The 20,040-nt window shown below is 40.9% G+C and overlaps 1 protein-coding gene across 1 annotated transcript in view; it reads right to left on the reverse strand.

Moving 5' to 3' along the window:
• POU6F2 (POU class 6 homeobox 2) overlaps window positions 1–20,040 on the reverse strand; it is a 479,743-nt gene that overhangs the window by 386,143 nt on the left and 73,560 nt on the right. The gene's annotated exons all lie outside the window — the stretch shown is intronic.

A 20,040-nucleotide genomic window follows, 5' to 3' on the forward strand; every position in this document is an offset into this window, starting at 1 on the left:
TCAAATGAACATTTTAAAGCAAATAATACACAACACAATACACGAAAATTGATTTAAATTTTTTTTAAGGAATTGGGAAAATACTTACAAACTGTGTTCAATAATTCGGATACCTAGAGCATCGTACACCCAGAGCATTAAAGAAAAAGAAAACAAAAATCGCCTTCAGAAAAGACAAACTTTCCCCCCTAATTATTTAGATCTGCTTTATCTTCAGCTCATTAAGGAGGGCATTTTAGGATCAGAAATATTTTCCAAGTGTAGTCTTTTATTCCATTTGCAAACTGAGACGCATAATATTGTTTTGGCACAATATCGGATGTAGAAGGAAAGGAAGAGCAAGAAGTGCCCTTTTTGCGAGATCTGGGAGCTATTTATTGCCAAGTTCATGCCTAAATGGTTCCTGAACAGGAAACAGGTGACCAGCACAGAAGCAGGTGGGGGGGCATGCTCCTGGGTCCCACCATTGCATTGGTTGCGGTATGCCTGTGTGTTTTTTTTTTTTTAATGTATTCATGCCTGAAAAGTGAATTTGATATGACACATGATAATCTATGAAAATGTTAATCAATACAAATAGTTTAAGCTGTCATCAAATGCACTTCTTTAGTCAATACTCATACCATTGAAAACAATGTCACTGTCACCAGGGCTTAATTTGCACAGCACTTAAATATTGGACTCTGTGCATCAATGCACTTCTTCTTCAAATACTGTAGGTAAACACATTTTCTCCCTATTTAAGGCTGAAGCACTCAGCACGCATTTAGCTGAGCCGAATCCTCCCTTTTGAATACTTTGATAGGTCCACTGGAGGGCAAAATTAATACTTAATTGAATCTCACAGTCATCAAAATAATCAATACTTTTTTATTATTTATTCTTTACAGTCTGTTGACTGTTTCAAACCTCTGAGGGAATGGTGGAAAGGATTCATGGCTTCGAAACACTGTCATTTAACAAGGTAATTTTCAGTGGGGCATTAGGGGTTGTGAAACATATAATAAAACAAAAATGGTGGCTTATAATAGGAAGAAAGAAAAGAATTATATTTCTGCCATCTAACAAAACAGGATAAATAAAAAAGCAAGTGCAGAGAGAGAGAGAGCGAGAAAGGAGGGGGACGAGGGAGAGAGAAAGACTGGCTTTTGAAGGGTTTTATCATATCAAGAGCAGAGCCGAGCTTTCATAATGCTGACATTTCTCATCCTGACAATCCTAAACAAGTGGAAAGGATGAGATCGCAGATATCATCTTTCATCACATTCCCCAGCTTAAGAACCAACATGACAGCTCCTCTCCCCTTTACACTGTTAATTACTAAATAAAATACTACTCTCTGTCAGCACCAGATTATTGCAGATAGCAACCACAAACATTTCTCCATTGTTTTTCCCCCTCAGAAATGGTGATACCTACCTTGAACTCTTTAGAAAAGAAATTAGACTTGTCTCACCATATTGTAAATATTTGAAATATAATCAATGTAATCAATGTGGTCGATTCACAGTATTGTCAGCTTGAATTTGCTAGTGATAGATTTGCATTTTGTTTACTGGGTCTTGTTGCTGGGATTTGGAGTGCTTGAAACTTGGGGGAGATGGGGGAGGCAGGCAGAAGGGAAAAGAGACACACGATTCTCAAGATTTCTCCAGATCTCTTTCCTAAATATCTAAGAAAGCATGCATGTTCGAGTTCCGATTCATTTGGTAGGTGGGTGGGTAGGGAAGGGAACAACGCTCGTTGGTTGACCTCGTGGCGTTCCTAAGTATACTCGTCATGTGATGTCAGGATCCCAGGCTTACATTCTAGTCCACTCTTTTTACTTTATAAAAGGTTGAATCCTCAATCTCTCTAATCTAAAGGAAGGGGTGTGACCGGTACCTTTGAGACACCCAGTCTCTGTCACTGTACTGCTCATCTGAGCATTTTTCAAGATAATGTTAATGATAAAGATATTGAGAATAGCAGTCTTATGATAAATCAGACATGATTATTAATGTGCCAGTGAATATCTGGGTAAACTTAAGAAAGAATATTCTACTCTTGCTTTATTTGTGAAGGGTCAAACTGAATCCCGAATCACACTGACGAGCTGAAATGCAGCTGCTGAGTTCAAGTGCACTTAAATCTTTAAGATGTTCTGTCTGGCTGATGTGTGCAAAACATGCACTGGCAGATGGTATATGTTCACTGACCATTAGCTCTTCTTCCTTAAATTACTTTTATGTACCTCATACATGGCTAGGTTCCCAACTAGTGCCTCTCACTGACTTGAGCTTTGAAAATCCAAGAGTTTGTCATTCAAGTACTCATTTAATTTTTTTTTCTTAAAAAACACTTTACCTTTTCCATAATGCAGCTCTAGCCCATATATACACATATGTGTGTGTCTGTGCGTGTGTGTGTGTGCATGACATGGTTAAACAGCAAACCCCTAGTGAGGCAGAGAGCAGACAGCTTTTAATCACAGCTGCAGCCACTGGGGGGTCCATTTGAAAATGTGTCACAAGCAGTAACCAGTGAGTACAGACTTATAAGTGATGGGGGAGTGCCTCTTTCAAGTAGCACTCAGCTTGGAAGTCATTCTCTCTCTGCCAAGAGCCATAGCAGTCTGTGAAATCCTTTCTGTCGGAGTGAAGAGAGGATTTTCCAACATGCATATACGTAGGTGCTTGTAGAAATGCAAAAGACCTGCAACTTCAACCTGTACAAGGATCTCTGCAGCGGTAAACAGGAACAGAAATAGCTAGTGCAGGTGAGAAGTAAAATAGAGCTGATGAAGACTTCTTACTTGAAACTCTGAAATTGTTACTATCACAATAGAAGATGTTGAGACTTCTTTGCAATTCGTTTATCAACCCTGACAGAAGAAAGTGACTAGTCCACCATGGAACAGTATTCCATGTGTGCAATAGGATGTGGCATGTGCCAATACAGGACACTCATGGGGCCATCAGAGACCCAAGAACCAGATGGCGGAAAAAGGAGAAGCAGGAGAAGTAGTTTCTATTAGCAAAATCGCAACAAAAATTTTCACCGTGTCCTACAAAGAGAGGACTGCAATCACCATCAGAAACTACACAGTGATTATCTGTCTACTTCAAGCATTATTAGGGAATAAAAATAGGTCCCACTTATTGAATGCCTTTACTGGACAGTCTCCTCAGATGGATCTAATGTTACCCCAGCTATGCAAGGTATTAGCCCCATTGTATGGGTAAGAGACGGAGGCTCAGTAGGCTAAGTTTCTTGCCCCAAAGGCACGCAGCTAAGTGCTAAAGCTGCATTTTCAATCCTGGCAGATTCATCTCCAAAAGCCAGCACCTTTTTTACCCAGTAGGCATTGAGTGAAAAATTCAAGGTTTATGGACTTAGTAACTCATGGGGTATCCCAGATTTTGGATGATGAGCCAGAGCCAGTGGCTGTGAAGGGTGTTAAAGCCTGGATAACCTAGTCCCAGACATACTGTGTGTAGTATCATCTTCCCTACAGAATGTAGGAACAAAACAGCTCTCTGGCTGACATTGCTTGAATGAAATCTATGGGGCAATATGGTATAGTAGACAGGACATCAGATAGTGTTCAATACCCAGGCTTGCATTCAGCTTCACCCTCTAGATAAACATGGCAAGCCACTTAACCACCTTTGGCCTTGGTTTTCTTGTCTAGAAAGTGAAAAGGCTATAATAAAATGATATTTCCCAAAGTGCATTCCAAAACACTTGCCCCAAAAGATACTCTACAATGAAAGAGTTCTGCAGTCATACCCACGTGGAAAACTCAGCAGGGAAGTCTACCAGGAAAGAAGTCGATCTAACTCTCTTATTCTAGCACTTTCCCAAGATTATCTGACCATGGGAGGTCTTTGCCTTATATTATCTAATAGATCTGGAATGGGCAAGGTTCGATTATCTGTAAATCACTGCACTAATTTTTAATGATTCTATAATACTAAGCTCAAACACTTCTACAAGTACATATTTGTGTAGTGCTTCTCACATTCTAACAACTTTTACCTAATTAATGTTTCTTAGTTTATGTGTAGTTAGCATATATATGATTTACTATATACTAACCATATACACTGTCATTATATGCTAACTTCTGATGTACTTTCATATAATTTTTAAATAGAGATGTCCCAGTGTATTCCTATCATAAAGCCTTTAAAGAGTAGATACAGGGTACTGTATTAAGGAGGAGAATTCAACTTGGGCTTTGTGTTTTTTTAACCACGCTGCTAAAAATAATACCACATAAACAAATATGTAATTCAGCTAAAGACCTTCAATAATTTAACCAACAGAGTTTTGATAAGCATATTCATTCTCATTTTATAGTCGGAGAAACTAAAGATAGCGAGATAACTCAGCAAAGCATCCGTGTCCGGTGGCAGCCACATGGTGGAAATACCCACACCTCTCTACACTGAGCTTGAACGAGGTCCAGCATATTTTTACGTACATGCAAACTAATGATGAAACAGTCCATCAGAACGGCTTTGAGGAAAATGCAAATAACATAGGCAGGCTTCAGAAATCCAGGGAAACAATTCATTTGGTTGTGAAGCACCCAAGTATAGTAAAGTTATACAATACACAACAGATTTATTCCTAGAATTCAATAGAAAAATTACATTCATTATAAAGAAAAAAATGTATTGGATTTTACCTCCTCTCAAAATGCTACATTTCAACTTGGGAGAAAGGATAGAAACAAATTACCTACATCCAATTTAAGATGCAAACACACCGTCGTATTTTGTGTTTAGTTTCTCCCACGGAGAAGAGGTAAAAATTGAAATCAAAAAGAATTAAGAGGAGGAAATGAGGCATTGGTAGGTTTGGAGAAAGGGTAACTTCAAGTGTGAATATCATTACCTTAGTCGTGAAGAAAAACAAACTTACTTTCTTTTATTAATTACCAAATATTATTAATTAGTTTAGCTCTTGATATGATATTTAATATAAGAGTATTTCTCCCAAAAGTTATAAAACATTTCTAATTTTTCATCATTCACTATTTCCTTACCTTTTCAGGAGTTTTTTTAATAAGAACTTCTATTTGACTTTCTGAAATAAGACCATATTTTATTTTTAGAAGTGTTTTTTATTGATGTAAGTATACGTATTTATTGTAGAACATTTTGAAAATTTGGGAAGATCAAAAAAGGATGCTAAAAGTATTATAAATTCACCCACAACGGATTATTTTATTTTAAATTTCACTTTTTGGGCTGCAAACAAAAATTATTTTGAAAAAAAAGTGGAAAATCCCACATTTCTAGCAAATATTCAACAGACAAAAATTTCCATTATAATGCACTTCACTATAAAGCTTATACATGCATACCTTTGATTGTTCCACAGTAGATTTTCACAGCCAAATACTGATCCCAGCATGCACTTCCTCAACTCAACATTCCCAACTGCTATCTTTTTTTTCCCCGTGTCTCTCCATTTTGCAGTTAGTGTTGAGAGGTGACAGCATGCTGGCAGTCCTTGCAGCCATCGCTCGCTCTCGGCGCCTCCTCTGCCTGGGCTCCCACTTTGGTGGCACTTGAGGAGCCCTTCAGCCCACCGTTGCACTGTGGGGGACCCTTTCTGGGCTGGCCAAGGTGGGAGCCGGCTCCCTCAGCTTGCAGGAAGGTGTGGAGGGGGAGGAGCGGAGGGAGAGGCGCGAGCGGAAACTGCGGCTGCGCCCGGCGCTTGCGGGCTGGCTGGAGTTCCGGGTGGGCGTGGGCTTGGCAGGCCCCTCACTCAGAGCAGCCGGCCTGCCCTGCCGGCCCCAGGCAATGAGGAGCTTAGCACCCAGGCCAGCGGCTGCGGCGGGTGTACTGGGTCCCCCAGCAGTGCCAGCCCACCGGCGCTGCGCTCGATTTCTCACTGGGCCTTAGCTGCCTTCCCACCGGGCAGGGCTGGAGACCTGCAGCCCGCCATGCCTGAGCCTCCCACCCCCTCCATGGGCTCCTGTGTGGCCCGAGCCTCCCCGACGACTGCCACCCCTTGCTTCACAGCGCCCAGTCCCATCGACCACCCAAGGGCTGAGGAGTGCGAGCGCACAGCGTGGGACTGGCAGGCAGCTCCACCTGCAGCCCCGGTGCAGGATCCACTGGGTAAAGCCAGCTGGGTTCCTCAGTCTGGTGGAGATGTGGAGAACCTTTATGTCTAGCTCAGGGATTGTAAATACACCAATCAGCACCCTGTGTCTAGCTCAGGGTCTGTGAATAAACCAATCAACACTCTGTATCTAGCTGCTCTGGTGGGGCCTTGGAGAACCTTTGTGTCTATACTCTGTATCTAACTGATCTGATGGGGATGTGGAGAACTTTTATGTCTAGCTCAGGAATAGTAAACGCACCAATCAGTGCCCTGTCAAAACAGACCACTTGGCTCTACCAATCAGCAGGATGTGGGTGGGGCCAGATAAGAGAATAAAAGCAGGCTGCCCCAGCCAGCAGTGGCAACCCGCTCGCGTCCCCTTCCACACTGTGGAATCTTTGTTCTTTCGCTCTTTGCAATAAATCTTGCTACTGCTCACTCTTTGGGTCCACACTGCTTTTATGAGCTGTAACACTCACCGCAAAGGTCTGCAGCTTCACTCCTGAAGCCAGCGAGACCACGAGCCCACCAGAAGAAAGAAATTCTGAACACATCCGAACATCAGAAGGAACAAACTCCGGACACGCTGCCTTTAGAACTGTAACACTCACCGCGAGGGTCCGCGGCTTCATTCTTGAAGTCAGTGAGACCAAGAACCCACCAATTCCAGACACAGTGTGGCTGAAATTTTCTTTAATCCTATCCCAAAATATGTAAGTATTCTGTGAAAATCAAGCAGGACATTCAAAATTAAAAATAAATGCTGCGTTTAACAGTGTCGTACTAAAGAGAGGACCCCATGGATATTGCCTATTTTAGCAGTAATTACTGGCAGGACCGTGAATTGCTCTCTCTTCCATCTTGGTTCCCATACCAGTGTGGCTTTCTATATCCCGTGAAGGATATTTTGAGACTCGGCCGGGCACGGTGGCTTACGCCTGTAATCCCAGCACTTTGGGAGGCCTAGGCGGGCGGATCAGAAGGTCAGGACTGCGAGACCAGTCTGGCCAACATGGTGGAACTAAAAATACAAAAAATTAGTGGAGCATGGTTGTGGGCACCTGTAATCCCAGCTACTCGGGAGGCTGAGGCAGGAGAATCGCTTGAACCTGGGAGGCGGAGGTTGCAGTGAGCTATCGTGCCATTGCACCCCAGCCTGGGTGACAGGGCGAGACTCCGTCTCAGAAAAAAAAAAAAAAAAGATATTGTGAGACTCAAGTGAGGTAATGTACAGATAATGTGTATGAATATGTTTTGAAAGATATTACACAAATAGACAGACTATTTTCTACAATACCACTTCCCACATTAAGGTATCTAACTGACTGGGAGTTACTTTTCTCTCCACACTCTCAGTTTGGAGCACGAGTCACCAAATCATTGAAGTTGAAGACTCAAATAGATGCTGTAGGGGATGCTGTGGGGGTGCTGCCCAGATCCTCCCTTTATTTTCTATTTTTTGAGACGGAGTCTTGCCCTGTCGCCAGGCTGGAGTGCAATGGCGCCTTTAGAACCAAGGCACTCATTTCCCAGTAGCCAGGCATGTTGCCCCTCAATGGCTCACAGCAGATGCGTCTTTTCTCAGGAATTGCTCCTGCCTGAAAGGAGCTGCCTCCCTCAAGGTCATATCTGTTCCTCTGGGGCAGCCTGGATTTTGCCTAATGGCCTGCAAAGCCTGAAATATTTACCATTTACCTCTTTACAGAAAAAGTTTGCTGACCCATGAGCTCCACCCTGGGTTTGATCAGTTGCCTTAATTGATATTCATGCTCCAATACTAGCATTCAATCAGAAAAGCCACATTCCAGGCGTGGCCAGCACAAACACTGTTCACTCACCACCACTCCCTCACCTTGCATTTTGCTGTTTAATATCATTTATATTAATTTGGGTAGAATTAGTACCTTATTGATCAGCATTAATGGAGGTTAGAAATGGGTTATTTGGTTAAATTAGTCATATTCAAAATATGTATTGGCTAAAATATTTTGGAGACCTTCCCCACCTTTGTATGAAAGCAGAGGATATTAATGATCTAGCAAGTGTTTTTGCCTATATTTATAGATCTTGCTCCTAGAACTTTGCCATAACTACCTTAATGAACCTTCATGCAAGGTATGCTAGATTCATCTAAAATGACAGAGAACTATGACTTCATCAAGCTTTCAGACAAGTCAAGTAAACTATTTGGAAATAATTGGTAATAAAAGCGTGTTTAATAAATATCTGAATGTGTGGCAGCTCTTGGTCTGAGAACTTGTTTTCATCATAACCAGAATGCAAGGCTTTGAGGATGATATAGCAAACCCTCACTCATCGCTAACCATAATGGTAGTTTTGGTGGCCTATCATTATCTACCAAAAATAACCTAATAGTTGTGCATACAAGTGTTGCCCCAGGCCATCTGCAACACAACCCACTGCACCTGGTGATGACGCCTAGTCAGATGAACAATGTATTAGAGGCAAGCAACCTAGTTACACAATAAAATAAGGTCTAGAGCTTCTGTTAAAAGGATGTCCTAGGCAAATTATACTATTTGCTATTCCCACTAATCTCCAACACTTTATCTAGGGAATATTTGGTTAAGGTGAATGTCCAGAATCATCTTGAAAGAAAAAAATAATACAGCAAATATAGGATTTGCTTTGGTGTAACAGCATGGTGTTTCATTACTAACAATGAGTGTGCACATACGGGCAGTTTAAGGGTCTCTTGTCTTTTTGTTGAACCTCAGATAAGTGTCCTCTTCTCCTGTCAGTATCCACATAGGGTCTCTATCCCTCTCCAAGTCCCACCATGAATCCCACGTCCTCTTAACTATGCTTATACTCTAGAGGCTACTCCAATTGATAATGAAAACAGATGCAGCTGTATTTAAACACAGACAAGCAAATAAGCCAAACTGCTCATCAATGCAAACCTGTAGATTGAAATAACAACATAACAATCAATCAAACAGGAGTTTGCCAGTTCTGGACTTCTACAAAGCATCTAGCACACAGTTGGACACACCACCTCGGAATCCTCACCTTGAACCTCTACAGCTCCTTTGCCCCTAGGAGGTTAAAATGACTGTATGAATGATGCTTCATGTATACTTATCTGGGAAGAAAGGGAGACACTGGTATTGACAACCTAATAGCACCATCAATTCAATTTCTGCTGCCTTTGTGAAAAAACATCAATACGAGTTCAATCCAGGCTCATCTAGATCTTGTCTTTTGGTAATGGGGTTATACAGCAGTATTGACATTGCATACCCATACCCTATATTCATACGCTCTTCATAATCTGATGGCTTCAAATAGCTATCAGGATTTAATCAGAATACAACTCAGATTAAAGTGAATTTACATTTAGCAATTTGAATGTAGAGTTGCTTGAGAGTTACAAAGAGAGAACATCTGGTCTCTGTCCTAAAAAGAGCTTTCTAGCATCTTAAAAACTCTGGCAGAGACACTTAATGTGTGTGTGTGTGTGTGTGTGTGTGTGTGTGTGTGTGTGTGTGTGTTGTGTGTGTGTGTGTGTGTGTGTGTGTGTGTGTGTGTGTGTGTGTGTGAATCTCAACATTTGCAACCTTTTGCAAAAGTGAGATAGTCAGTTTCCAGAATGGAAAGACCTGTTCTCTAGTCCCAGTGTTTTAAAACTGTGCTCTGAGAAGCCCTGAGGGTTTTAGAGAGGTGCCTCCAGGACCTCAAAGGGAGATAGGGGAAGACCTAAGTGCCCACTCCCAGTTTTTGAGACCATATTGGTTCCTCCCATCTATTTTACATGGAGTCTTTAGTATACTTGAAGAAAGGGTTACACAGATCTGCCCATATTGCATATTTGCAATGCATCACAGATGCAATAAAAATCATGATACTTTGTCTGTTAGCTAACCGTTTTATTTTTATTTTTCTTTTTAAAAAATATAATTTATTTTTATTTTAAGTTCCAGGATACATGTGCAGGACGTGCAGGTTTGTTACATAGGTAAATGTGTGCCACGATGGTTTCCTGTACCTATCAATGATTTACTTTTCCAAAACACTTAAGTGTTAGACCCTATAGCTAAGATGTTTGAGTCCCTGGCAGGCAGACATGTGTCAAAATTCCCAGTACTGGGCACTATGTCTGATACAAAATAGGCTCTCAGTAAGTGTGTTTGACTGATTGACTGATAGGAAGGAAGGAAGGAAGGAAGGAAGGAAGGAAGGAAGGAAGGAAGGAAGGAAGGAAAGAAGGAAGGAATGAAGGAAGGAAGGAAATGGAAGGGAGGAAAAGGAAGGAAGGAGAGAGGGAAGGGAAGGGAAGGGAAGGGAAGGGAGAAAAGGGAGAAAGGAAAGGAAAGGAAAGGAAAGGAAAGGAAAAAGGGAAGTTCAGAGCAAGGATTAGCCTTGGTTGATATTTTTAGCATACATTCAGCTGTGTCTGAAACTACATAATATGAAGCCGAGGCCTCACCCAGCTATCTTACCTCTCTGACTCTGCACACACATACATACTGACCCATATGCTGCTTCCAGAAACAGAAGTGAGTTCAGCTTGTGTGACTGCATTACTTGTAACATAGGACAAGATGGAAGAATGTCATAGCTACACTGGAAAGGAAAAGGAAAGTCTCATTTTCCCCCAGGACTGAAGTTGAATGGGAGAAGAGCTACTACCAAGCTAGTCCGGGGATTAGTCCAACAAAGCGAAGGCAGCAGAGCCCCAGGGGGCCCCAGGTGTGCACAGGGACCACGCCCCAAGGGCTCGGCCTCTGGCCTCTGTCTCCTCGTTCAGCTGGAAGCATCTTCATGTCACTGAGGGAAGCTGGCCACTGCCAGTGCCACTGCGGCACTAACTGTGGTCCCAGCCTCCTCGTGGCCTTCAGGAGCAGTGTCATCAAACACACACAGCGTATTAGAAGCGTGATTTTACTACAAGTGTTCTCTTGGTACGATTTTTCTTAGAAGAAGAAGAGATTTATTTAAATGAATATTACATGAAATATGTATATACATCTAATCCTGTCCTTCCGTTCTGATGACAAAGTTGAGAAGAAAAACTTTTTCTTCAAAAAACATCCAGCTCTTTATGGTTTCCGATTTCCATAAATAAATACAAAAATCCATCCTGCCCCCTGCTGACAGACTAATATTCCTAAAAATCCAGCTCAAAACTTGACTGTTTCCAGAGTAGTTTCTGAGTTGGGCCAGAACTCCAACCTACCGTGCCAGGCCCTCCCCATTCGGAGCCTGGTCTAGCTTTCTTGGGCTATGACATCGGGCCGGGCACTGCAACACCAGGGAATGTACTGTCCACATTATAATGATGGTAAAATTGCTAAGACAATTTTCTGTCATGTGGCAATAAAGTGTCCAGGTGCTTCCTGGTCTAGCTCCACAGAGATGCCCTTTGGCCTGTAACAGGCAGTCTGTGGCCAGCCTCACCTGGGACCTCGAACAGCCCCACACCCTAGTCCCACGGTGCCAGAGTGGGTGCTTGGGAACTGGAGCCCAAGAGTCTGTAGTTGGGTTCACCTTCTACCCACTGAAGGGCACAGTTCTCTGAGCCTTCATTTCCCCGAGAGAAAAATGGGGTAATAACAGTATATGCCTCATGGGATGGATGGGTTAGCAAATTAAATAAATAATTCACAAACAGTGCTCAAAGCAGGCCGACTGCTTAGTAATAATAAGAAATTTCGATATTGCTTGCTCTCTGCTGTCTGCGACCCTTCCGACAAGGTGTGACTGTTTGTGTAGTTTATTGTGGAGAAGCTCCTTAGCCTTCATCAGATTTTAAAGGGATTCATGATCTGCTGCCTGATCTGCTCCCCACCCCACACCCCACCAAAAAAATTCAACAAGTAATCACTGCTAAAAAGAATACACTACCTTTATATCCACACACTTCAAATATTAGGACAGTGCTGGGCACATAATAAACTCTCACTAAATATCTATTGCTTTCATTTCAAAAACAAAAATAAGAATTGATATCTATAAAAGATAAAAGAAGAAAAGCATTTTTTAAATTTAGATTTTTTTTTTTTTTTTGGAGACAAGTCTCACTCTGTCATCCAGGCTGGAGTGCAGTGGCGTGATCTTGGCTCACTGCAACCTCTGCCTTCTGTGTTCAAGCAATTCTCCTGCCTCAGCCTCCCAAGTAGCTGGGACTACGCCTGCCACCACACCCAGCTAATTTTTTGTGTTTTAGTAGAGATGGGATGTCACTATGTTGGCCAGGCTAGTCTCGAACTCCTGACCTCAGGTGATCCACCTGCCTCAGCCTCCCAAAGTGCTGGGATTACAGGTGTGAGCCATTACGCACAGCTAATTGTTTGTATTTTAGTAGAGATGGGGCTTCACTGTGTTGCCCTGGCTGGTCTCGAACTCTGGAGCTTGGGCAATCTGCCAGCCATGGGCTCCTAAAGTGCTAGGATTACAGGCGTAAGCCACCATGCCCGGTCAATTTAGATTTTTAAAAATAAAATTACTCAGAAGTCTTTCGAGAAGGAAACTCTATAAATTGTAACATCTTACGATTTTAAGAAATAAGTGACTATCAGGAGGCTGTAAATTCCGTAGAATTTTCTCTCTGAATTAAAACAGTATCTGGCTTTTAATTCTACCAGGTTCACAACTCCACATTCTCTAAATAAGCCAGTCTACTTCTGTTCAAAAAGCCATTGCCTAATTGATTTCACCAATAAGTGTTTTCCTTCCCTCTGTTCCCAAGCTGTAATAGCACACACTGGGAACTGCTAATGTGGCTTGGTTGCTCCAGCGTTGCTTCCTGTGCTTCCCAGCAGTCTGGGCAGCTTTCTCTTGGCCAGCACCAGATACTATGGAGTTTTCCTCTCGTTCTCTGCCTTGGGTCTGTACGTGGCTGTACCCAGCGCCAGCTGCTCCGTCCCTCCCTCTCCTGTAATCCACTCTCCTTTAATATTCCAAGGGTGACCCTTGACTGTCCTTTGAATGCCGCTCCAATTCAAAAGGCTTCTGAGCTTTTAAGACGAGCAGAGATAACATAATTCCAAGGAGATGGGGGTGGGGAGGAAGGAAGAATGTGATTGGAAAGATTAGCTAAATCTTCTCATTCCTGGGGATTTGGCTGCTCACGAAAACATGAACTGGAAGGTTTTTTTTTGTTTTTTTTTTTAATAGGTTCTCCCCATTCCATCAGCTGTCTATATTAACCCCTGTTAAAAATATTTTGCAGATTTGTTTCCAATTCAAACTATAAACAGAGGCTTAAGTAAATATTTCTTTAAATCTCTAGCCTTTGAAATTGAGGGTAATTTAAAAACCAGGCCAGCCTTTATTAATATTTACTTACATCCTCTTTAGTTTGCATGGATTGGGGATGGCTGTGAATCAGAGCCTACTTAAGACAAAACTGATGCAATTCAACAAATATTTATTGACAGTTCCTCAGTACCAGGTGTTGTGCCAGAGACAATGAGAAATGTCAAGATCTAGAAACATTAGCTACCATAAAAAAGTCACCATCTAGTAGACATCGGCAAAGGGAAGAGAGTAATTGTATTCAGCGTCTTCCATGTGCCTGTCTACTTTCACAGTAATAACATTTTCTTAGCACCCTGATCATGTTTACGCAATGTGTTCTATGTACGTAGATTAGGCATGTGCACACACAAACACAACGCCCTCTCTTGGAAGCAGTGTCTTGACCTCATTATAGTTGCTAATAAATAAACATGTCGCTCCATGCAGGGAGTTTTGACTGGTTTTCTAGGCTTTGTTTCTCATTTTAGGGAGATAATCGGCAACTGACAACCCACCATCTTACACTCTGAAGCTCACACAGTGAAACGAGGTTTCCACACAGCCATTCAAGATTGGCACTGCTGGATGGAACGGATGAAGCATCTGAGTTGCTGTTTCTCCCTGCGTATTTGTAAAGAATTGCTGACTTAATATCCTCAAGCACCTAGAATGGCTAACATGTTGTCAAGGGGAAAATCAGACCCATTTTAACAAATCAGTAAGACACCTTCATAAAAGCACGTAAAGCAGGTGAGCTAAAGTCTTCATAAACAATTGGCTCTGTTAAGTGGGTTTAGGGGCTTATCCCATATCCATTTGCTAACATTAATTTGCTTAGACAAATTGTTTAAGGCAAAAATGCATCATAGATTGAATAAAAACAACTGAATGCTGACTGAATTATCCCAGATTTTAATATGTAAGCGAGGTCTGTTTCTATGACACTGATGTACCTGTGCCCCAAGAAAGCTCCATCCTCCAAGGCTGGAATTTAGCCTCGTTACACTATCAATCCTCTTTCACGCTACTCCACTGAGCTTCTGCACTGTAACTCCACAGGAGCATGCATTTTGCCTGAAAAGTTTTCTATGTCCCCCACGACACAAATGAGAGATGAAATATTGCTGGGTTCTCCTACTTTCTCTCATACCTCAACTACAAGGGCCCATGTATCCACCTTTCTCCATGCAGCTGTTTCCTGTCCTGATGCCCTGTGAGATTTGAGCTCTGTCTGCAAGTCTTACCCTTGGCGTTCGAATCTTGTGAATACTTATTTCCTTAGTATGTCAAGCAAAACGCTAATCAAGCCTGCTGAATACTTCGTTAATCAGCAAGAAATCATCTTTTGAATTAAAAATAAGAAGAAAAATCCGAATTAGTGTTCAGATAAACGAGGAAATAAATTCCCAAATTTTGATATAAAAATAGTCAACTGCAATAGACTTTTAAACTCTGAATACATTTTTAAAATCCAGTGGAAAACAGTTTGATTTATTGTCACACAAAGACTATTAGAAATTTTTTCTCATTCAACTTTGATATTGTGTGTGTGTGTGTGTGTGTGTGTGTTTCTTTAGAGATAGGGTTTCACCATGTTGCTTGGGCTGGTCTTGAATTCCTGGGTTCAAGTGATCCTCCTACCTCAGCCTCCCAAAGTGCTGGGATTACAGGTGTCAGTCACCATACCTGGCCTTGGTAGTGTTTTTAATGTTATTTATGTATCCAACATGCTTATTGAATGAGTACTATATGCCAAGTCTGTGGCCTGTTAGGAACTGGGCCACACAGCAAGAGGAGAGCGGTGGGCAAGCAAGTGAAACTTCATCTTTATTTATAGCCGCTCCCCGTAGCTTGCATTACCACGTGAGCTCTGCCTCCTGTCAGATCACTGGTGGCATTAGATTCTCGTAGGAGCACAAACCCTATTTGAACTGCATGTGTGAGGGATCTCGGTTGCCCATTCCTTGTGAGAATCTAATGCCTGATGATCTGTCACTGTCTCCCATCACCCCAAGATGGGACCTTCTAGTTGTAGGAAAACAAGCTCAGGGCTCCCACTGATTCTACATTATGGTGAGTTATATGATTATTTCATTATATATTACAATGTAATAATAATACAAGAAATAAAGTGCAAAATATATGTAATGTGCTTGAATCATCCTGAAACTGTCCTCAGTCTATGGAAAAATTGTCTTCCATGAAACCGGTCCCTCATGCCAAAAACATTGGGGACCACTGCTATATACCATCCACTCCCGTAGGTGATAGGAACACCTCATTGAACAAGATAGATCAAGTCCAGGGCCCTCTTGCAGCTAAAATTACAGTGGGAGAGATGGGCAAAAGTGAAATAAGTAAATGTGATGTTGAGTAGTAATGAGTATTATGAACAAAAACAAAGCAGAGCATAGGGTGACATGGAGGGGTGTGGGTATGTAACTTACATAAGGCAATCAGAGAGGTCTCACAGTGAAGGGACCCATGGGCACAGCCACAGTGCCTGAGGGGAAGGGCATGTGAGCATCACAAGGCCATGTGGAGGGAAAGGCCCTGCACTGGAGGCCTGTTTAGTGCCCTCTTGGGGAAAGGAGGCTGGTGAGGCTGAGAAGTGAGTGGGCATGAGTACTAGAGAAGTGGCCCATGGCCAGATCTAGTGCGCCATTTCTTGGCCATTGCAAGGACGTGGAATTTAATTCCAATCATGAGAGAAAACCACTTGACGGTTTTGAGCAAGGCATGACAAGGTCTGATGTGCCTTCCAAAAGGCTGCTTTGTGGGGAGGCAAAAGCAGAAGTGTGGAGGAAGATGCCTGGTAGTTTAAGCACTAGACACATTTTGAATTAAAAATAAAAGATTTTAAAAGGTTTACTGGGCCATAAAAAAGCTGTTATTCTCATAGAACTAGGGAAAAAAATTCAGTAACCCATATCTTACAAAAATTCAAATTTAAGCCATTTTTTTCTTACTGTCTTACCACAACGGTCTTTATATCAACCAAATTCCTTTTGAGAATCAAATAAATCATCTCTCAGCTTTAGCTGCCTTTGCAGAACCAGTACTGGCTGCTTCCTTCTTGCCTGTCAGGCTTAATTGGATTATTACCAAAGCCCCCTGGGCACATGCAGCCAGTGAGGAAGGGAGTGAGTCCCCAACATCACTGAAGTCTGTTCTTCCCGACTCCGGACTAGCTCCCACACAGTCTTCAAAAAGCCACTTTAACTTGTCTGAATACAGTTGGCCCTTGAATTACTCAGGTCTGCACCTCAAGGGTCCACTGATACATGAATTTTCTCCTGCATCTGCTCCCACTGAAACAGCAAAACTGGCTTCTCCCCTTCCTCCTCCTCCTCAACCTACTCAAAGTGAAGAGGACAAAGATGAAGAACTTTATGATAATCCACCTGTACTTAATAAATAGTAAATATATTTTCTTTTCCTTAAGATTTTCTTAATAACCTTTTCTTTTCTAGCTTACTTTATTGTAATAATCCAGTATATAATACATAAAACATACCAAATAACTGTTAATCAAATGTTTATGTTATTGGTAAGGCTTTTGGTCAACAGTAGCCTATTTGCAGTACGTTTTTGGGGAGTCAAAAGTTGCATGTGGATTTTGCACTGCAAGGAGGTTGATGCCCCAACCTCTGTGCTGCTCAGGGGTCAATTTTATTTCCTTCAGCTAAAATAATATCTGTCACTTCCCAGTGGGACTTAAAAACCATGCACGGTCTTGAGCTGGTCAAAATAATATGAGTATCATCTGCGGGACTCTCCAGGCATGAATGCCCTTCCTCACAGCCTGGGCATCAGCCCGGAAGAGGCCTCTGCTCCACCTTCCCAAGCAAGTCTCTTCTCAAACACTAGGTCCCCGGCATTCTGGGCTTTTTGACCTAGTCTCACATGATAAAAAGCCCCTTTTCAACTGCTAATGGTTTGTACTGACCTCAGTTTAGGGACTGCTGCTTCTAAGAGCCCTTGTCTCAATGCAGCTTTTAGCTCTGTGGTGACACTGGCAAGGAGCTTGTGCTTTTTAAGTCTCAACTTCAATCCTCCCCACCTATTGTCATCTATTCTGAGCCACTCAAACCCACAGTGGGCAATGTCGCAGAGGTTCTATATTCTGTACAGAAGGCAAGGGCTTGGTCCACTCTCCACAATTTTTATGTGTGATCCGCAGGTCCTGTGGATCAGAACCCTGGGGGGAGCCAGGGGGTTGAATAAAGATTTCCGGATCCTTCCTCAAACTGCTAAATAAGAATCTCACAGGGCAGGGCTCAGCAATCTACACTTTTATCACGTTCCTAGGAAAATTCTTATGAATGCTAAAGAGTGGGAACCCCTATCCTAAAGATATATTCTGAGGAATCAGAAAAGAAGAGTTATGAAGTTTCCCAGCATTTCCAAAGAAAGCAGGCCACAGCAATACACAGCTTTTTTTTTTTTTTTTTTTTTTTGAGACGGAGTCTCGCTCTGTCGCCCAGGCTGGAGTGCAGTGGCGCAATCTCGGCTCACTGCAAGCTCCGCCTCCCGGGTTCACGCCATTCTCCTGCCTCAGCCTCTCCGAGTAGCTGGGACTACAGGCGCCTGCCACCACGCCCGGCTAATTTTTTGTATTTTTAGTAGAGACGGGGTTTCACCGTGGTCTCGATCTCCTGACCTCGTGATCCGCCCGCCTCGGCCTCCCAAAGTGCTGGGATTACAAGCGTGAGCCACCGCGCCCGGCCCGATACACAGCTTTATAGTAACTTTTAAATAGGAGAAAACTTATGAGTTGCTGTTATTCTGTCCCCTGGGCTATAAAATTTGGAGTCTTGAGCTATTTACTTCATATTCTTTATATTTCAGACTCTATCATTTAACCTTTCAAAATTGCTCTTCAACTTGACAGTCTACATTTATTTTTTAAAGCCATATTTTCCCTGAGCTTTAGTTTAGGATTATGGAACTTACTGTAGAAATTTATGAAAATTTTATATATATATATATATACATATATATATATATGCATGTACTAGGTGTATATATAATCTGTTATCTTTCTTAGTGTTTTTAGAATCAGATTGCATATACAAGTTAACATCCTGCTTTTATAATTCACTTTTTCATTCAATAAATATTTATTAAGGGCCTAACGTGTGCTTCCAGCTAGGTCTTGGACAGTGGTCTTTAAAATGAGGCCTGTGCATGTTAGGGGTTGTTGCGAGACAGGGCATTGATGTACAGTGAGAAAGTATTAGAATTTCTCCTCTTATTTCACTTCTTGTAATTCTATTTTGTGTATGTTTTTTAGTGGCAAAAATGTATGCTATAAAAAGAACTACACAGATAAATATCAATATATTAACAGTGCATGGTAAAAATTGTTTTCATTGATAAGGCTGGGCTATTAAAAAACCAGGTAATCTCTTGATTTAAGATGTGTCCAATTAGTCACACAAAAAATAAAATTTTGACAGTTTTAAATACATTCTCAGGAGTGAAATTACGGGTTAAAAGAATGTGGACCATTGCCAAATTGCCTTCAAGATCAGGTGGTGGAAAATTTATGTTCTCAGTGTATGAGAAAGCCTCTCTTTTGTATTATCCTTAAAATTTTTTTCTAACCTATTAGATGGAAAGTGGCATTTTATTAATGTTTTAATTTGCATCTCATTACCAAGGTTAAATTTTTCAAGTTTATTAGCTAATTAAGTTTCTTCTTTTATAAATTACTCACATCCTTTACCTGTCTTTCCACTGGGGGTCTAAGTGTTTTTCTCATTGAACTTTACGTAGATTTATAAAAGTAATAATTATAAAAATGTAATAACTGACATTTATTGTGTTGCACACCGCCTGGGCTATAAATACATACTTGATTTTGACAGCTTGCAACAACAAAGACTGGTATTGTTATTTTCCCCATTTTGTCGATGATGAAATTGAGATTAGTGAAAAATAAAATGTAATTTAGCTGTATTTCTGATTCCAAATTGTATGCATCCCAAATATTTTTTCTAGAATTTGTTATTTCCATTTTATTTTTATTAATGTTAATTTTTTAAAAAGATTTTTAAATTTTTATCCAGTCATATTCAACCTTTATGTTTTATTACTTTTATGAAAAGAAATCAATTCCCTGTCCACAAAAAGACATGCATATACACCCATTTTTTAATTTCCTATTATTTTATTTTTAAAATAATTCTATAGTCTCTGGAATTTGAATGGGTATATGGCATTAACTGTAAATCTCACATCTTCCCAAATAATCAAATTTTAGAGCATAATTAGTTGAATAATCCATTGGCATATTATGCTTGCTTTTTTTTTTTTTTTTAGTCAAGGTAAGTTCTAATGAAATTCCAGGTCTATTTTTGAACCATATATAGTGTGATGATATATAATGCCATAATATGTGTGTATACATTAAGTGTATATATATGCCATATACATAATATATACATTTTATATTTCTAAATATGATTTATAAATAAGTATATTAATATATGAATTATATACAATGCATATGTTATATATGATGTATAATGCATATATTTAATGATATCTTTCTATTATGTTATATTACATATAATAATATTATATATTATATAATACACCATATATAATGCATAATATGCTATATATATTATATAACCTATATAATAGGGCAAAAATCATCTATAT

This window comes from Hylobates moloch, unplaced genomic scaffold, assembly GCF_009828535.3.
Source record: "Hylobates moloch isolate HMO894 unplaced genomic scaffold, HMol_V3 SCAFFOLD_1, whole genome shotgun sequence".
Lineage (NCBI taxonomy): Eukaryota > Metazoa > Chordata > Mammalia > Primates > Hylobatidae > Hylobates > Hylobates moloch.